Consider the following 18,822-nt stretch of genomic DNA (forward strand, 5'->3'; position numbering starts at 1 on the left):
TCTAGATAGGAAAGTGAGGATTTAGGATCTCTAATCTATCTATCTAAATGGATGCAGATGGATTCACCATCTTCTCTGCACATATGGTGCAGGGCAAGAGACTTGCCATGTTGCAAGGTCAACAGCCAGGTAGGAAGAGAGAGAAGGAGGAAGGAAGTTGAATCCCCTAAGATTAGCAATCTACATTTCAAAGGGATAGCATCAGAGCAGCAGGAAGTGATGACCAAATGTCTTTGACCTTCTAGCCCTCTGACTTACTAGTCTGTCCTCCACTGTCTGAGGCAAAGAGACAGCGCAAAGTCCTTTCCTTCCAACAGTAACATGCAAGAAGCCCACATGTGCAAGCCTGTGCTGCCAAAGAGCAGAGCGGAGGGGAGGGCAAGCAGACCCACACACCTTTCTCCTCCCCCTGGTAGGCATGCTGGTCTATGCAAGTCTCTGTGCTTCTCACTCTGGTGGATGGCACCTAGCAGCCAATGCTTCACCGCACCTCGCTTAAGTTAGAGTTCAGGATGAATGTGGCAGGAGCTGGTCACCCCCGGACCAAGTTTGTAATCTCCAAAGCCACAAATTCTTCAACACAGCAACACACTCTTGCTTTTTCTGTGCAATTCTCCATTCGGTCTAGAGAACCCGTGCTATCTGAGAGCTTCCTTTAGAGCAAGGTATGACCTGCTCCCGTCGGCTGTGCAGGCAGAGAGAATAAAGAGTATACCTAGGGAAGATAGAATCTGCCCTTGTGGTTAGAGGGAGATTGAAACCGTCCAACATGTATTGCTCCCTTGTCTGTTTTAAAGAGAGTTAAGACCCTCCCTGATATCTCCTTGTCTGGCACCCTTTCCAGGATGCTCAGGAGATTTTTGTGTCTCTTAGGGCCAGCAACAACATGCCTCCTGGCCATGAAGGAGGAGGATCCATGGCTTGCCTATAAAGCAGAACCCTTCATAGCCCTCCCAGAGATGGTGATATGAAAGGAAACCCCTTCATTCATTCCCTGGACCTGCTTTGGATCTTCTTTACAGATATCATGGGAGCATTGTGGAATTAAAAGGGCATGGCTGAAGTTGTCCTCAGGTTGAATTCAAACCCAGTTATTCATGGATCCTGTATCTGCGGACCGCTAGGGGCATTGGGAGTAGAGGTCGTGAGTGGGGGTCTCCCTCAACTATTCTAGCTGCCTCTACTCTATGACCCCTGATCTGACTCTTCCGCACTTCCTGTGCTGATGAGTCTCAATCCTTCCTTTCCCAATCCATCAGGGCGGCTGGAAGGAAGGGCACGGCCTACTCCCCACCCGTTAAATGTGTTGAAAGTTGCTCTTTATGGAAGGAGCGGAGGCAGCAGTGCCCGGGCTGAGGCCTTGCCTGCACATGCTCCAAGCGATGTGCTTGCATGATGGGCAGTTTGAAGAACTACTCCAAGAGAGAGACAATAAGATTCCAGGATCAGAGTTCCAGTATCGATTGATTGATTTTATTGAACATATTTATGTACCACCCGAAACGTATGTCTCTGGGAGGTTTACAATAAACAGTACACATGAAAGAAAAAGAAAACATGAAAATCGTGTATCGTCCTTGCTTGGTGTGAAAATGTGAAAGACACCAATTTTTGTATGATACTGAAAACAAAATCCCGCAATTAATACATCCTTTATTGGGTCTGTTGGGCAAAATGAAGAAAGCATCTCAAAAGGGAAAACCTCTTCTGGCCATGACTTCCTGATGGGAGAAAGAAGGGCTGGATAAGGGCCGCTTCTCGGCCATGGTGGTGATGGACTTCCTGGCCCCTGCTCAGCGGTCGCTGCAGCGGTGATGGCGAGAGGGAAGACAGGGAATGTGGCAGCACTCACGGCAGGAATCAGCTGGACCTGCTCAGCTGCTGGACAGTGGAGCGCCACAGGATAGATCCAGCCCACGGACCCCGAGTTGGACATCCCTGTTGGAGGTTGTTGTGTCTTATAGACAGGTCAGTAGATTTGAATGACGTCTTCCCTTTCATCAATGGGCCAGATCCCATTGGCCTGTACATTGGGTAGTGAGGTCTTCCAGTCCCATGCCTTCATAGGTATCTTGCATGGTTGGCTTCGATATAGTGGAGGGCTTCACGCGGTACACGTACCCTGAGTTGTATGAACTCGGTCCAACAGAGTGTGGATTTGGAAAACAGGGACCTATGTAACATAAAAGGGAGGAGGGTTAACGCAATGCAGTTTTTTAAAAAGCCTTGCCATGAACTGGAGCACAACTTCTTATGATGCTGCTATGTGGAAGAACTGCATGCAGACAGCACTGTGTGTGCTGTCAGCCTAAATTCTGTGTGTGCACCGACAGCCTAAATTCTGCAACAAGCAAGGTTGAGTTCTGCAGTGAGATAACTGATGCAAATTAAACCCCTTCCCGTTATTTCTCTCACTTTGCACAAAACAATTGTGCTTCTGTTGACTATAGGAATGGAAAGGGAAGGGTACACAGCCATGAAGTTGTGGCCTCTGAACACTGGAATTCATCAACAACAACAACAACAAATATGTCTATACCACATTCAACAAATGTTTCCAAAGCGGTCTACATAAAGAAATCATATATAAATAAGATGGATCCCTGTCCCCAGAGGGCTGAAAATCTAAAAAGAAACCTAAGAGTCACTAGAGGTGCTGTGCTGGGGGTGGATAGGGCCAGTTACTCTCCCCCTGGTAAATAAAGAGAATCACCATGTTAAAAAGGTGCCTCTTTGCCCCGTTAGCAGGGTCCTTCAGCATTCAAGGTCCAGGGGTCCTTCAACAGTATCAACATCCTCTTAAGAACCATTTGCGTACCTTTCTAAAATCACAGGGGCTAGAAATTGGCTTTTTGTTTCAAAGAGGGACAGAAAGCTGAGACTCAAGAAGCTGAATTCTGTAACCGGATTCGGAAGACATTTTGGCACTTAAAAAATGCTGAAAATGGTCCCAATAACTACACAGCTCTGAACAACATTCTTCTGCCATTCATCCTCTTGCAGTCAAAGCTCCACATGATTGACCCTTCCAAGAGAATTAACACCTCCTTGGGAATATCCTTTTTTGTATGTATGAGGGCTAGCTGGGTTCCAGCATTTTTCAAAAATGGTAGGGCATTCTATTCAGTTTGGCCCTCCCTTTCTTCGCTCCAGGTGCTGAAAGAGCTTCAGGTACTCCCAGGGGGAGACAGAGGCCTGGGATCTCCAATTGGATCTGAAGGTGTGGAACCCCATGCGATGCCCAGAGCTGTTTCAGCATCTTCCTCTGAGGCGGATTCTTCAGTTCAGGAATTTGGTGGTAGAGGGTCAAGGTCCGGCTGCTTAGGTGGTTGAGTTCTTTTATCTCTTGACTGAGACCAAGACCGGCAGTGCTGAGGAGAATGTGATCGGGACCGAGCGTCTGGATGGTCCAATCTCCCCGGATATTGGTTTCGATGTGGGGCTCAAGAGCAAGGGTGAAGATAGCGTCCTCTATCACCAATGCCAGATTTGCCGTCAAAGAAGTTAGTGGAACGATCAGGCATGATCAGATGGAGAGTAGTCTCAGTGTCGAGGTTCTCAGTAGCAATATGCTGAATCCTATGGGATAGTGTTTTGGAGAGTACAGATGGTGAGGGGATTCCCTGTGGCCCGGAGAGCCTTGGTATCACGTAGGGTCTCTTCTAGATCATTGGTATCGTGCAGGAGACTCTTTTCAGTCCGGAGGCGGCCGGTCTTGAGAAGATCAGCTAGTGTTGATGGTATCATCCTCCATATGTGCTTTGTTGATGTCACCTTCAGGATCGGAGGGTGATCTTGGTGTGACTTCTCTGGGGTCTCCCTTGTTGGGAGTGGAGCGGTCTCTCGAGTCTATGTTGGGATGGTAATGATCCCTGTCTTGGCCCGGAAGTCACTGTGCAGACTTAAGGTTTGTAGATACTCAAGTCAGCTTTTTTGGAATCAGAGCTGCTGACTGAGACTTTTTTGTGGACTTTAGGCAGTAGAGATATCAGGGTGGGAGTGACGAGCTTCACGGTTGACACTCTATTGGCAGCACAGTGTAGTGTGTGCATTGGCTGAGGAATCTTTTCATTCGTAGTTGGTGAAAAATGCTGAGAATAGAAAGAAATATAGAAACACTTGATTTAGTTAGGATGCACATTCCAAAGTCCTGGGGAACCCTAGAAAAGGCTCGGTTTGGGGTCAGCACCAGCTGAACCAGTGGCAACTGCAACCAAGCCTCCCCAGATGATCTGAATAGGCAGCAGCAGGGTTCATGAAGAAGGTAGCATTTCCTCTAATATCTTGGGCCTAAGCCCCAGAGACCAGCCTGGCTGCTGTATTCTACATACATTCGGCATACTACAGACAAAAACTGCCCAATGTACAGTGCATGGCACTAGTGCAGGATGTTACCAGCATATGCGCCACTGTTTCCAGGTGGTCTATCTCCAGGAATGGACGTAGCTGGCGTATCAGCCTAAGCTGATAGAAAGCCCTCCTGGCCACTGCCTCAACCTGAGAGACCAGGAAGAGGCTTGGGTCCAGAAGTACTCCCAGACTACATACGGGTTCTTTCTGGGAGAGTGTAACTCCATCCAAAACAGGCAGATCTAAGCCACTTCCTATGTCCCAACTTCCCACCATGAGTACCTTTGTCTTCCTTGGATTCAGCCTCAGTTTGTTCTCCCTCATCCGGCTCATCACAGACTCCAGGTAAGTCTTTCGGGAAGTTAGGCCATTTCCTAAGGCAGTTGACATGGAGAAAGAGGTCTGGGTGTCAGCATATGGGTAACACCCTGCACCAAATCCCTGACGATTTCCCCGCTCCGATCCATGTAGATATTAAAAAGCATTGGAGATAGAATGGAGCCCTGTGCAACCCCATACAATAGCTCTCCTTTGGAAGAGCAACAATCTCCAAGCAACAGCATCTGGGACCTACATGAGAAGTAGGAGTGGAGCCACTGCAAAGCGGTGCCTCTCACTCCCTACCCCTCTCCCTACCCCTTCAGGTGCTCCATGAGGTGCCATGATTCACTGATATCAGAAGGATCGGCTGAGAGATCCACAAGGATCCACAGGCTCACACTCCCCCTGTCAATGCCCAATTGGAGATCACCCAGCAGGCCAACCAAGTCCTTCTCAACCCCATAGCCCACCCGGAAGCCATTTTGAAATGGGCCCAGATCATCTCCTTCTTCCAAGACTCCTTGAGCTGAGATGGCACTACCCTCTCAGTCCCCTTGCCCTACCATGGGAGGTTGGAGAAATGCCTAGAATGGGATCCAATGCAGGTTTCTTCAACAGTGGTCTAATCATGGCCTTCCTGAGGCAAGGAGGCATCCTGCCCTTCCTCAGAGAAGCATTAATGATGCTTCCAAGACCTTCTCCAATCACCTCCTTGCTAGATGGTATAAGCCATGTTGGGCAAGGATCAAGAAAACAGGTAGTCAAGTGAAGTCTCCCAAGCAGCTTGTCCACATCCTCCGCTCTCACAAATGGAAAATGATCCAAATTCACTGTGCAAGAGGAGCTTCCGGACACCTCCACAGTAGGCTCTGCACTACCGGTAGAGTCTAGTTCCGTTGGATGAAGAGAGTTTTCATCTGCAAACATCTCGTTTAAAATGTCAAAGTGGGTAACTGATGGATCCAAATACTCATTCAAGGGAGGAGGGTCATGTACTAACCCTTTCACAACTCGAGACAACTCTGCTGAATGTGAGCTTGCAGAAGCAATGCGGGCAGAAAAGAACTGCTTCTTTGTGGCACGCATGTGATTGATGGATGGAGTGCTGTCAAGTCGGTGTCAACTCTTAGCAACCACATCATTTTGATAATGGAAAGGCAAAATGTTCATAATAAAAAATGATTTTGCCATCGAATGAATTCTTTGCATTGCATCAATATAGGGTTTCTGTATCATATACCTTTTTCACATAAGAAGTAATATAGCTACTCCTGCTAACTTGGCAAAGAGGTACCTTTAACTTGGTGATTCTCTTTATTTAGCGGGGGAGAGTAACTGGCCCTATCCACCCCCAGCACAGTATCTCCAGTGACAGTTGCTGGTGTCTGTCTTATGTTTCTTTTTAGATTGTCAGCCCTTTGGGGACAGGGATCCATCTTATTGATTTATTATTTCTCTGTTTAAACCGCCCTGAGCCATTTTTGGAAGGGCGGTATAGAAATAGAATAAATTATAAAGAATAAATACTTCCAAATTGGATCTATCCAGTTTCTAATGTCAGAAAATGAAATTAGAGCCAAAGAACATGTTTCCCATTTCAGGAGTAACCTGAAGGGTGTGTCTTCAGGGTGAGACCACTGTGTTTGCAATTTGAGCAAATGCTTTACAGATCCTACACACGATTGCTGTCTGGAACACAAGACCGAAGGGATGGAATCAGGATGACAGAAATGGGGATCTGCTGAGTCAAAGACAGCAGCCAAGACAGGAGGTTCATTGAGGCCGGGTGGGCCAACGTATATGACGACACTTGGCTTGGTGGATCCTGGGTGGTTTAGACCTGCATTCAATGTTTGTGTACAATTCCATATGGGAACACCAACCAGTGATCCTGTTCTTACGTGTGCACGGAAGGTGTCAGGGTTTCCATATGAGAGCCACTTTCACTTTGACAAGCAACACTACTCCAGAGATTTCCATCAGAGGATAAAATGGGGCACAAGCTGGGGCAAGTCCTCTCCGCCTTTCCCTGTTCTTTCTTCTGTTTTTCCTCAGCATCCAGCCCTCAGAGGGATACCTGCAATCCTTCACCGGGCTCCCCAGAGCTCACCTGTCTATCAACAGACCTATCTTCCATTAATTGGCGTAATTCTTAAGCGAAGTCGGTGGCACTCCCGACATCTCCAAGGGAATCCCGCAACATAAAGATGCATTGTGCAAAGCAGTCTGTCCTGAATCTACTGCCACTGGGTAACCAAGTTCTATTATTGTTGTTGTAGTTGTCCTCTCTCAGTCTAGAAAACCAAAGAAAAAGACAAAAGATTGAGTCTCCGGTTCAAATGGCTATTCAACCACTCCCACCCGCTCCATTCTGATACTCATACAATTACCAGACTCCTCCTCCTCATTGAAGTCCTCCAGGACAAGATCGTCTGAAGGGAAGAGAAGAGAAAAGATTGGGGTTTCTTCTTTCAATTTGCTAAGAGAAAAGTTAAGGAGGGACAGGTCCATGTTGAATAAATGAGGAGGTTCTAATGGGTCACTTTTTGCACTGGGCTTGCCAAAGCGGAAGACAAGCATGGCTTCCAGACCTCGCAGTTTCACTGCAAGGGCTTTCCCAAGAAGAACCATGTTTGGCCATGTAAGAGGGGTTGGGAGTTTGAGACATGCCCACTCGGGAGGCCTGCCACAGAGAGGTCAGAGCAAAACTGGTGCTCCCTGGACGAATGATGACCTTTGTCACCCAGGCCCATTCTGGGATTCCAAGGAGACAGTTCTGCCCTCCCCACTTCCCTGGAAATTGGCATTACCTTTGATGGTGCTTTTAATCAAACGATGTGTCAAGTCATCTTCTATGCGCAAGAGAGCCTTGTGTGTGGTCAGCTGTAGAAATAAAGACGGACATGTTTCTTTCATGTCAATGTGACACCATATCCAAAGCAGTGAAGAATTGAAGATGACCCAGTTGGGAACAAAGTTGAGGATTCCCAAAGATGGAGTGTGGCTCTTCTGGGCACTGGGCAGCCCGAAGAGACATGGGGTGGGGGTGGGTGACAGCTCTGTCCTGTTCCTCCTGTTCCTCGGTGAGCCCCAGTGGAAACAGCCCCTCTCCAGCAAGTGTGCTGCCAGGCAGCCCCCGTGTGACCAGAGACCAATGGGAGGTCTTCTTCTGAACCTGGAAGCTGACAAGGGGTCCCAGAGGATGCTGAAGCAGAGCCAAGCCATGTCCACAGCAGGGTACTTACTTCCACATTGGGCAGTCTGGCAACATGCTGCAGGATGTAGACGTAGGCTTCTCGGCCCAGAGCCTGCAGCCGGGGCTCCTCTGATTCAATATACCTGTGGAGCTCCTGTGGGTTGAAACAGCAGCTCAGAGTCATTGCACTGGCCTAAATCATCCCTTGCCATGCTACTGAGAGCTAAGCGCAGTAGGAATTTGTTCCACTACAGGAACATCCCTTGCTTGTGTCCCAAAGGAGTCTAAGGAGGATCTAATTCCATATAAACATCCCCCCCCCCAATAAAGTTGACAAGATCTTCAATATTCCTGAAAGTTGCTTATGGGAGTGATGGTTTTCTCTGTCTTCTCAGCCAGTTGGCTTCTAATAAGGAAGTGACCTAGATGTATCTTCAATAAACTAAGAGGATGGGGTCTGCTGCCTCTTTCTGTCAGGCCACGTTCGGATGTCGGAGAGGATGAAGACAGAAGCCCCATTCACACCTTATGTTGCACACTCGGACCACGAGTGGAGAGTGCACAGGGGCAGATCTGGACACAGGGACTGCAATTCATACATGCTGTTGAATACAGGCACTGCTTGACACTCCCTCTCTGTACCAGGCCTGTGAGGGGCCCGTGCCCAGGTTCACTTTGAAAAGAAATGCAACTACAGTCATGCAGACAAAATCATGTCAGCGTTCAGACACCTGCACGCATCTGCTACCTAATGTCCCAATAGGGCTTTCATTGCGCTTACCTTCAAGATGCCAATGGTGCTGTAGACAGAGGGGGCCTCCTCCAGCAACCCCCTGAGCATCTTCTTAAAGGATGCCATTGTCTCCTTCGAGGGGGAAAGAGAAGATCAGTCATGAGTAGGAGGCACAACCGGTCTTGAGAATACAACATTGAAAAATCACTGGTACTGACAGTGGTATCACCTTTTCTTCGCAAGAGGAAAAAGCCCAAGAAGAATTTACCTGGGTCCCTGGGTCCACTTGGTTCAGCCCGGACACCGCCACGTTGAGGACTGCTGCCTTGAGATTGAAGGGCATAGGCGGCTTCATTTTGCTGGAGGGAGAAAGATGAGATTTCGTAGTGTGAGGAGGGCTGGTGATCCAGCCAATGGAAGCTCCTCTAGAGAAGAGGAACATGGCAACCCAGCAAGCGTGAAAAACGACGACAGGTCTGTGATGGTTTCCCTTCTCTTTTCCAAAAATGACCAATCCCCGTCTGGGGAGGCCCTGGTTCGCAAAAGGCCATAGTACTTAAGAAGATTTGTTTCTAAAAGAAAAACCTTCACTTCAATGGCCATCTTTTGGGAAAGGGGAGATCCAGTTACAGATCTGGCCTGGTTTGCCACAGCCCTTTCCTGACACAACCCCCTCCTATTTAATCCCCGTGGGCTATAAGCATACGTGAGTTCCGTGACGGTGTCCAGGCTTAACCTCAGCAGGAACCCAGGGTCCGGATGCTTTTTGACATCCTCCATAATTTCCTGGCAGAGATCAAAGAGCAGAAGAGAGTTGGTCACTACCCACGGACTTCCTTGGGATAGCTCCACCCCCAAACACACACTTTGGACTGAGCCCTCGCTTGGGCATTCCCTTCCATTCTCTGCCACATCTCACTCACAAGTACGGCTTCCGCAGCCTCATTCTTATCATAGGTCAGGAGTTGACCACCCTGCGAACTGACTTCTTTGACGTCTTCTATTACTGCGGACAGGAACTGGGTCCAGCTGAAGATGACCTGAAAATTAAAAGCACTGAACTGTTAGTGATGGAAGGACTCTCCGTGCCTTCCTGCAAATGGAGCGGGCACCCTGACTTGGTGGGCTGCTCTCAACTCCTTTCTGGGGACACCACCTGCTCCATGGAATATCCTGCAGCTACTGCTTCTCAGGGAGAGTGCAGAACTGGGAAAAGGATCAGAGCAGAGAGTGGGTGCTCCCAGATCCCGGATGGAAGAAATGCCTCTCACAGAGTTGTCTTGAGCTCTGTGGAGGAAGGCCCTCTACTCAAAGGTTCCCTACCTCAGCTCTGTCCATTTCCTCCATGACAGTTGTCAGACCTGGAAGGGAAGAAGAATGGGAAGGGAGGGGGGATTCAGGACTTGAATTCCCATGAGGAATTAACCAATGGGAATTCCCTTTGTTGGCACTCAGGCTGGCTCCCGGGCTCCCAAGCACCAGCTGGCTCACCTTCCCCAAAGGCTCAGCCCCAGTCCCAACCATTCCCCAGGAGCCTGGGGCACGTCCTCACCGATGGTGACTCCGGAGATGGCTGGGGTGCCTCCTGAGGGAGTTGGCGGTGGCGCTGGAGTCGGCTCAACCCGCTTGCTTCGTGGCCAGAACCTCCCTCTGGGGGGCTTGCCCTTTTCGGAGTCACTGGGGGGGGAGGTCTTAAAGAACTTTCTGCAGCATCTGCAGACTCTTCGCAACCTAGAAGAGAGCAGGGAGAAGGTGAGAATGCGACCTTTAAGCAGACATTGGCAGGAGAGGGGGCCAATGGGGCAGGGAAGGAGTGCAGAACAGAAGGAGGGGCAGCAATACAGGTAGCCCAATAGGCTTCCAGATGGTGCACCATCCTCCTTCTGGCTGAGGAATTGGGTCGAGACAGATGCTCCAACGCTTTGGGGCAGAGACCTTTGACATATGGGGTGCAGTTCTGGTCAGCCCAGTTCAGCCAGATTATGTTAGAGCTGGGAAAGATGCAGAAAAGGCCCGCAAAGGTGCGGAGGGGTGGAACACGGAGGCAGAATTACAGGCTCCGAAGGCACTGCCAGGGACACCAGGCAGCTGAACTTAGAGGTGGTGCTGCTGGTGCCGGACTGCACACTCCTAGGCGCTCCAGCCCTCTCCTCCTGCTTGCGACCCAGCCTCCTCCTCTACTCTGAGCTCATTTAATCGGGTTACTCTGCTAAAGGAGGGATTGATTCAATTATTCCCCCCTACAATCGGGACCTCCGTGAAGCACGTCACAGTAGGCATCTTCAGAGCTGGTGCCCTTCCTAATCGGGCAGCCGGGCAGGCAGGCAGGCAGGCGGGGGTCTCTAGTCAGACCTGTCCGGGAATAGAGGGAGCAAGGCAAAGCTGTTATGGAATCCTACTCACCGTGCGAAGACGTATTTTCTCATCTTCTCCCCCATTTCCCTCCCTGTCTAACTATTCCCCCCTGACTAACTATCCCTCCTGTTCCTAAAAGCTGACTGTCCCTCCCTCCCCCCCTAGATCCCTCCCAAAACCACCCCAAACAAACAACAAACAACAAGCAACAAAATAACAAACACTAACACTAACTGTAATACTGAATGGATAAATAAATGGATAAATCGATGAATAAATAAATGGATAAAGAAACAAATAGATGAATAAATAGATGGATAAACAGAAACAGAAACAGAAACGGACTCGCTAATACACTCTTTCCTTGCTATCTCTCCAACTCCTCTCCACCTCGCCTCCTCCCTCCTCGCCTAACTCACCCACAAAGAGCAGCTGAGCCCCGGAGGTGTCATAAAAGAGGATGTGTCATGAGCCTCAGCAATGGCCATTGGTCCTCTTGCCTCTAGTGGTTGCTTCAGGACTAGGAGGCATCCCCTGCCAAGCGGGCAAAGAGGCACCTTTTCAAAGGGCTGATTCTCTTTATTGAACAGAGGCCGCACGGGGGAGCACTTGGCCCTACCCACCCCCTGCCCAGTAACCCTCCAGTGGTGGTTGCTGGTGTCAATCTTAGGTTCCTCTGTAGATTGTGAGCCTTTGGGGGCAGGGAGCCATCTTTATTCCTTTATTCTTACTCCACTTAAACTGCTTTGGAAACTTGTGTCGAAAAGCGGTATATCAATAGTAGTAGTAGTAGTAGTAGTAGTAGTAGTAGAAGAAGTTCTTCCAAACCTCACCCTTCCTGTTCATATGTCTGTTGATCTGAGAAATCAGAGGATTCTCTTCCCCACCATGTTGAAAGCAAAACCACCACCACAGGCCCCTCAGAGCAGACCCCTCCACCTCCACCCACTGCCATTCATCCCGAGAGCCACCTTGGTTGCTGGGATGTGCTCTTGTTTCAGCTGGACACGGGGACTCCTTCCTTCAGCGCAATCCTGACACTGATTCTCACCTGAGGGGACACACATCACTTTGCTGGCTCTGCCCTCTGGCCACTGCTCTCTGCTCTTTCCAGAGTGTGGCGATGCTGTCACTTGCCTGCCAGGAGGCAGCGTGGAGCAGGTCGGTGGCTGCTTAGCCTTCTCCACTCTGCCTCTTCATCGCTGACTTTGGCATTATTCAGCGGAGGGTGGCGGAAGAGGCAGCAGCAGGATTCTCCCTCCCTCCCTCCCTCCCTCCCTCCCTCCCTCCCTCCCTCCCTCCGAGTCTCAAAGCCAAGAGCTGATGCCCCAAGTGGAAGGAAGCTCTGAACAGCTGCCTGGCTTCCCTCTGGACCCTCTTGTTTGGGGAACAGCAGGGCTCTCCTTCCCATGCTTGGAGAGGAGGAGACCCCGTGGAAGTGAAGGAGGGAGGAGGCTACTGACGTAATAGCGCAGCAGTCAACCACAGAGAGGCAGCCCCTTGTCTTCTCCATGCTGCCTCTCACCAGGTGCCCCATGCAAAGTGCCAGCAATGTTCAGCAGAGAAAAACAAGGCCTCTCTTGTATCCCTCATCTAATATGGAGCCCTGAGGAACACCATATGAAAGGGAAGAAAGGAAAGGGGGCGAGGAAATGTAGAGGGCCAGGAGGGTAGTACTGACCCTGGTCCATTGGTGCCAAGCAGGTCTCCTCACAAGTGGCAGGCAGCAGGAAAGCAGGAGAAGGACTGAGACGTGACATACAGCTACCACTCACAAGCTAGAGAACCAGTATGGGGAAAGTCCGTATAGATTTGGATTGAGTTCTGATCCCGAGAGCAGGGGCTGGGCCAGGAGGAGTCGTATTTCAAAACCTGCTTGGAGGCCATGCATCAGTCATAGCTGGAGGGTGTGTGTGCAATATTCAGGTAGAAGAATGAGTTCATGGATGCTGGAGTTGGTCCGTTTGGGTGCAGACCCAAGGAAGAGAAGTCTGGAAATGGCTTGAGTGAAGTGTATGTGCAGGTTTGAAGGGGTGACCTTAAACTTCTCTGAGAAGTGGGATGTCTCTTCCAGGTGGAGAGCGAAAGTTTTCTGAACTCTTAACGGCTGAGGCCTCACCAGCTCCTTAGGTTTACAAGTAGAGGGAGTTCCCTGTCCTAAAAAGGGCAAGTGGGCAACCATGAGGGTCAATCTCAAGTGTTGTTTAGCTTTCCACAACTGCTTGGATACCAACATTGCTCGCTGCTATAAGCTGCAGCTACATTGCTTTCATAGGGCTGTAGAGCTGACAACTGATATTATGGTGAACAGCATAGCCATTGCCTGATGACGTTTGAAGACTTGGGGAAGTCTGTTTCCTGATGTCTGCTCTTCAGAGTCCCAATGGCACCAGCTTTTGAACCCCTTTGAACCCCAACGTGAGTGACAACATGACACACTTGATGGTGGACTTCTCTCAGGAAAGGCACGTGCTCCAGGCTTGAATGCTCATTGCCCAGATCCTAAAGGTGGCAACTGCTGAAAGAAACCTAGAGGAGGAAAACCTGGTCAGAATAGCTCCAGAGATGACTGACAGTCTGTCTACACAATAGAAAGGAGGACACCCATTTCTCACAGACAGAGAAGCAAACAGCAGGTTGGATTGAAACAGCAGAGAGAGAGAGAGAGAGAGAGAGAGAGAGAGAGAGAGATTTGATTTTGATCCAAGATGCCCTCTTAGTCCCTGATATGGAGAGTAACTTGACCTCTGTGAGAGATGGAGTCAATCAAAGCTGCAAAGTGACTTTGCAGGACAAAGTTTGCTACATCAGCTAAGAAGGATGATTTCATGATGACAGCCTATATGCATAAAGATGTGCTTTTTCAATTGGACTGTGTAACTGAACAGGCCAGGCTTGCAGCCTCATGCAAACACAAGAACTTTTCGACCATATGGCCTAAAAGACTAGCACATAGGCAAATCCATGTGATAAATGAGCTTGGGAGAAATGGCATTAGGAAGGACTTTAAAGTGGAGTCATGCAGAGAAGCTGCCACAAGGGGTCAGTGTTGCTGACTTAATCAAGGGGTGAGACCCAGCTTTTCTGCACAGACACAGACAGAGTCACAGTGTCCTTTGGAGCTCATACATTCTGCTGTCATAGAAACATAGGAAGCTGCCATCTCCTGAGTCAGACCATTGGTTCATCTAGCTCAGTATTGTCTACACAGACCGGCAACGACTTCTCCAACGTTGCAGGCAGGAATCTCTCTCAGTCCTATCTTGGAGAAGCCAGGGAGGGGACTTGGAACCTTCTGCTCTTCCCAGAGCGGCTCCATCCCCTAAGGGGAATCTCTTACAGTGCTAGCCTCCCATTCATATGCAAGCAGGGTGGAGCCCAACCTTCTCCCAACCTTGGAGAAGCCGCTGCCAGTCTGTGCAGACAATACTGAGCTAGATGGTCCTGTGGTCTGTCTCAGTCTATGGCAGCTTCCCATGTGTTCCTAAGTCCTTGCAACTCAGATTGCTAGCCAAAGCAACAGACAAGACACCATCTGAACGATGGCTTGGGCACAAACCCTCTCTAAAGCATGCCAACATGTTTGGATCGAAAGCTTATGCATACATCCCAAAGGCCAGGAGAACCAAACTCAATCGCAACTGTGAACTGGGAGTGTTGGTTAGATATTCGCCTGGCCAAAAGGGATAGAGAACCTTTGATCGTACAAATGGAGAGGTCAGGATCTGCAATGTGGTGTCTTTTGAGGAGAGACAAGGGCCAACTAGGGATGATGTGCCAGAACCTGTGCCAGAGATCCAGGTGAAAGAGGCAAGATGTCTCACGATGCAAGAGCCAGACCGTGAAGCCGAAGAATCTGTGCCACAACCAGAAGGAGGTTCAGAAGGGGATACAGATTTTCACCCAAAAGGTTCTCACTCGTGACCAAAGGAGGAGAGCTACAAGAACCCACCACATGGCGAGAGAAAGAAAAGATGCCAGCTGACACAAGGTGAGACATGGAGATAAGCAGCATTCGAAGGAATTGATTCCCTGCACCAAAAGGAGACTTGAAGACGTGTCAATGCCCACAGGAAGAAAGACTGCGGGATGCAAGTGGGTCTTCAGAGTCAAGCAGGATGCAGAAGGGGAGGCAGAGCGCTACAAGGCGAGGCAAGTAGTCGAGGGATACTCCCAGATCTATGGTGAGGACTACAATGGGACCTTTGCACCACTTGTGACATACACTTCAATGAGGACACTGCTCAGCATAGCAGCGGCCAGAAAAATGCAAGTTGAAGACATGAATGTAAAGACTGCCTTCCTTCATGGGGAAATCAAGGAAGACATCTCTATGCAATAGCCACCAGGCTGGGAGGTACTTAGAAAGAAGGGGCAGCTTGTGTCCAAACCAGAAAGAAGCATCTATGGCTTCAAAGAAGCAGGCAGAGTGTGGAATGAGAAACGAAATCAACTGCTACTTAAGGAGGGGTTGATGGAAGGAAAAGCTGACCCCCGCCTATATTCCAGATTGAGAGACAATAGATGGACTTACATCCTGACTTCGGTTGTTGACTTGATTATTACATGTGAGGAAAAACAAGATAGCCATGAGACTGTACAGCACCGGAACAAGGAAAGAGAGGTGAAGGAACGCGGAAACATCTCCTATTACCCTGGCATCCAAATACAAAAGAGAAGGGGGTGGGGCATTCCTTCTCCACCAGAGGCAGAAGATAAAGGATCTTCTCCAATGCCTGTTAGCTTCCTTGGTGCTTTGCTAAATAATCACAAACCCCAACAACAGCCTCTTGGAGGCCGTTTTCAGCAACAGCTCCCTGGTGACCACCAGTATCTGGTCTGAACTTTCACACTCTGATTTGCTTGCAGAAAAGCTTTGCCATATATGGGCAAAGCTTAAGTACACCAAAATATACCTGGGATACCAACAGGGCTGGCTCATTATAAGAGAATAGCAAATGGCGCTTGTATTGTGCCAGCTCAGATGCAGGTCTTTGATTAGAACATTGAAGTCCACTCCCCTCTTCCACATCAAGCGTGATTTCTGTGCATGACAAGCCACATCAAACAGCTCGAGATATCCCATGTGCAGCCTGGCTTGCTCTGTACAGGCCTCTGCTACAGGGTAAACTTGTCCCAGGCTAGTTAGATGGTCATGAACATGTTCCAAAGCCCAGCTTTCTAGATCAAATGGAAGTTTTGATGCTGACCATGAAACTTTGATGGAGAGAGAGAGAGAGAGAGAGAGAGAGAGATTCAACTCTGCACAAGAGACTCCCATGCTCCTTTGGAATTATGTCAGAAATTGCACTTACTGTAAAGAAGCTACTACTCTTCGAGTTGGAGATGGAGTTCCAGTGCATCGAGCTTTTTCACCAGCTCTCCTAATGACCACTTGGGGTACTGGGAGTAGAGGTAGTTAGTGAGGGTCTCCTTACCTGTCCCTGCTTTCCTCTACTCTATGGCCCCTGCCTCGACTCCTCAGGTATTTCCAGTCAAGAGTCAGTCCTCTTCCTTTCCTCTTAGAGAGTAGATGGAAACATCTCTCTCTCCCTTCCTATTCATTATGTAGCTGATAGATAGGACTAGGTTTCCCCTCTCTAATTGTACTTCACCAATACATCTTTTTTGTTTAGATTGTACAACAATCTCCATGCGAGTTCTTCACATAATGGCAACAACTCAACTCTGCACTCTACTCTGTAACTGGTGTGGGTAGCTTCCTTTTGGCACCTTGCTAATAAGATCAATAAGATGCATAGCTATGTTGTGACCGGACATCAAACCAAGACATTTCATAACCACATGCTAAGACAGAGATCTATCTATCTTGGATGCGTTTTTGACCACATTTTGTCTGTTCCTTTTGCTCTTTTGGTTGCTGCTGTTGTTGTTGTTTTTACTGAACGTGTGAAACAACCTTGAAGTGAACTAATTACAAAGTCAGATTTCTTGTGATAGCGAAAGGAAAATTATAGCATCTGTGGACTCCACCCCACGCCTATAGGCTTTACTACCTTGAAAGAAGTTTGCTTTTGCAATGGAAGGTTGGAAGGCCATTGCGGTAGATTCAGTCTAGAACACACAAGTCTACTTGGTGGCAGTGGTTAAACGGGTCATTGGTCAGGAGATCCATGTCTGGTGTTAGCAGCAGAGCAGATCCTTCTAGGGGCACAACAAGGTAATTTGGGCATCCGGACCGCCCAGCCACAAGCCCCCACCCCCATGCGAGGCTCCCCAAAACTTCCTTTGGGGGCCCACCCCACCAAAGGTCCATTAAAAAACCAAACCAAAGACTCTAATGGTGGCTGAGGGGTGGCAGCAAGGGGGGAGGTATGGTGTCTTGAAGCAACTGAGTGTCTTGAAGCAACTGAGATGCACGCCTGTGCAGTTTAGAGATCGTCACAAGCTCGTGATGTTACGGGGGGCAACTCAAGTTGTTCGGGGGGAAACCCAAGCCATGATATTGTTCAAAACTGAGCCAGCTTCATCCAGGTCAGGGTCTCCTTGGAAGTCCAACTGGCATTTCCCCCCTCTGTGAAGGAAGGATGTTGAGAAATGGAATACAGAAGCAAACAACTATTTATCTTATTTATATCTCATGTTTCAACACAACTGTTCTCAAAGTGGTTTACATACAAAAAGGAGAAGAAAGTGTCCCCCTGTCCCCCAAAGAGCTCGCAATCTAAAAAGAAGCACAAGGGAGAAGCTAGTGCCAGTCACGGAAGGAATGCTGTTCTGGAGTTGTCGCCTAACAGAAAACCTGAATTGGTCATAAAGGTCTGTTGCCAGCTGTTCAATGTCTCAGCAGGAAATAAAGAGGGCGTTCTAGCATCACCAAGTTCCAGATGTCCTCTTGTCTAATCAAGTGCTGAGCCTCCAGCAGGATTGTAAACTGAGAGCAGGAGCAAGCCCCAAATCCAGCCCTATGGCCATTGGTGCTCCTGTGGAGACAGCCTCTCATAAGGCATGACTGAGCCACCTCTCCTGGCTTCAGATTCTCTTTCAGCCATGAAACACACTGGGTGGCCGTGGGCCAGTCACTATTCTCCGCCTAGCCTACCTCAGAAGGCTGTTGCAAGGATAACATGGAGAACTCTACCCTCAGGGAGGAAGAGTGGGGTATAAATGTAATGGGGCAGGGGGTGGGGTGGGGCAGCAGTGTTGATCTGGACCCCGGCTGACATCTGTGCTCAGCCATAAACTCACGGGTGGTCTTGAGCAAGTCACACTGTGATCCTGCCTGCCCACTGGTAAAACAGCAGCTATCATGACTCACCCAGTTAGGTGCAGATTAACCCCACCAAGAAAATGGTGTGTACAATCAAAGATGCTATGTCAAGACTATCATCCAGCAGCACTGCTGTCAGTACAGAGCTCCTCTGCAACCTCTTCTCTACAAACCTCTTCATAACGTCACTGTATATAGACTTATGCAATCCGATTCGATCGGATTCCACGCAACGCAGCCCAAAATCAAGCAAGATCAAGAGCCTGTCAATAGAATCATTGAGAAGTTCTGCTCCACTGGGCTAGTCTGTGAATTGGAATGTTTTGGATCTTACAGCCCTGAACTGAAGTTTGCTTACTCAACGTAAGCCCTATTGATTTCAAAGGGATTTACTTCCAAGCAGCTATGTTTAGGATTGCTGCTTTAATCTTACTTCTGCCATCTATAGATGGTGTGATATGCTTCAGGGAGTAAGACATTTTAATTTCTAGTTGAGATAAATGATGCTGAAGGTAAGAGTTTCATTAAAAAGGAAGAGCTGTGAAAGTTCTTCCCTTTGGGGAGATGAATCATGTTTGTAGTAGTCCAACTGGAATAGGAGAAAGACTGAGCTGGTCCACATAAGAAGGCCCCAAA

Source organism: Hemicordylus capensis, chromosome 2 (genome assembly GCF_027244095.1).
Source record: "Hemicordylus capensis ecotype Gifberg chromosome 2, rHemCap1.1.pri, whole genome shotgun sequence".
Classification (NCBI taxonomy): Eukaryota; Metazoa; Chordata; class Lepidosauria; order Squamata; family Cordylidae; genus Hemicordylus; species Hemicordylus capensis.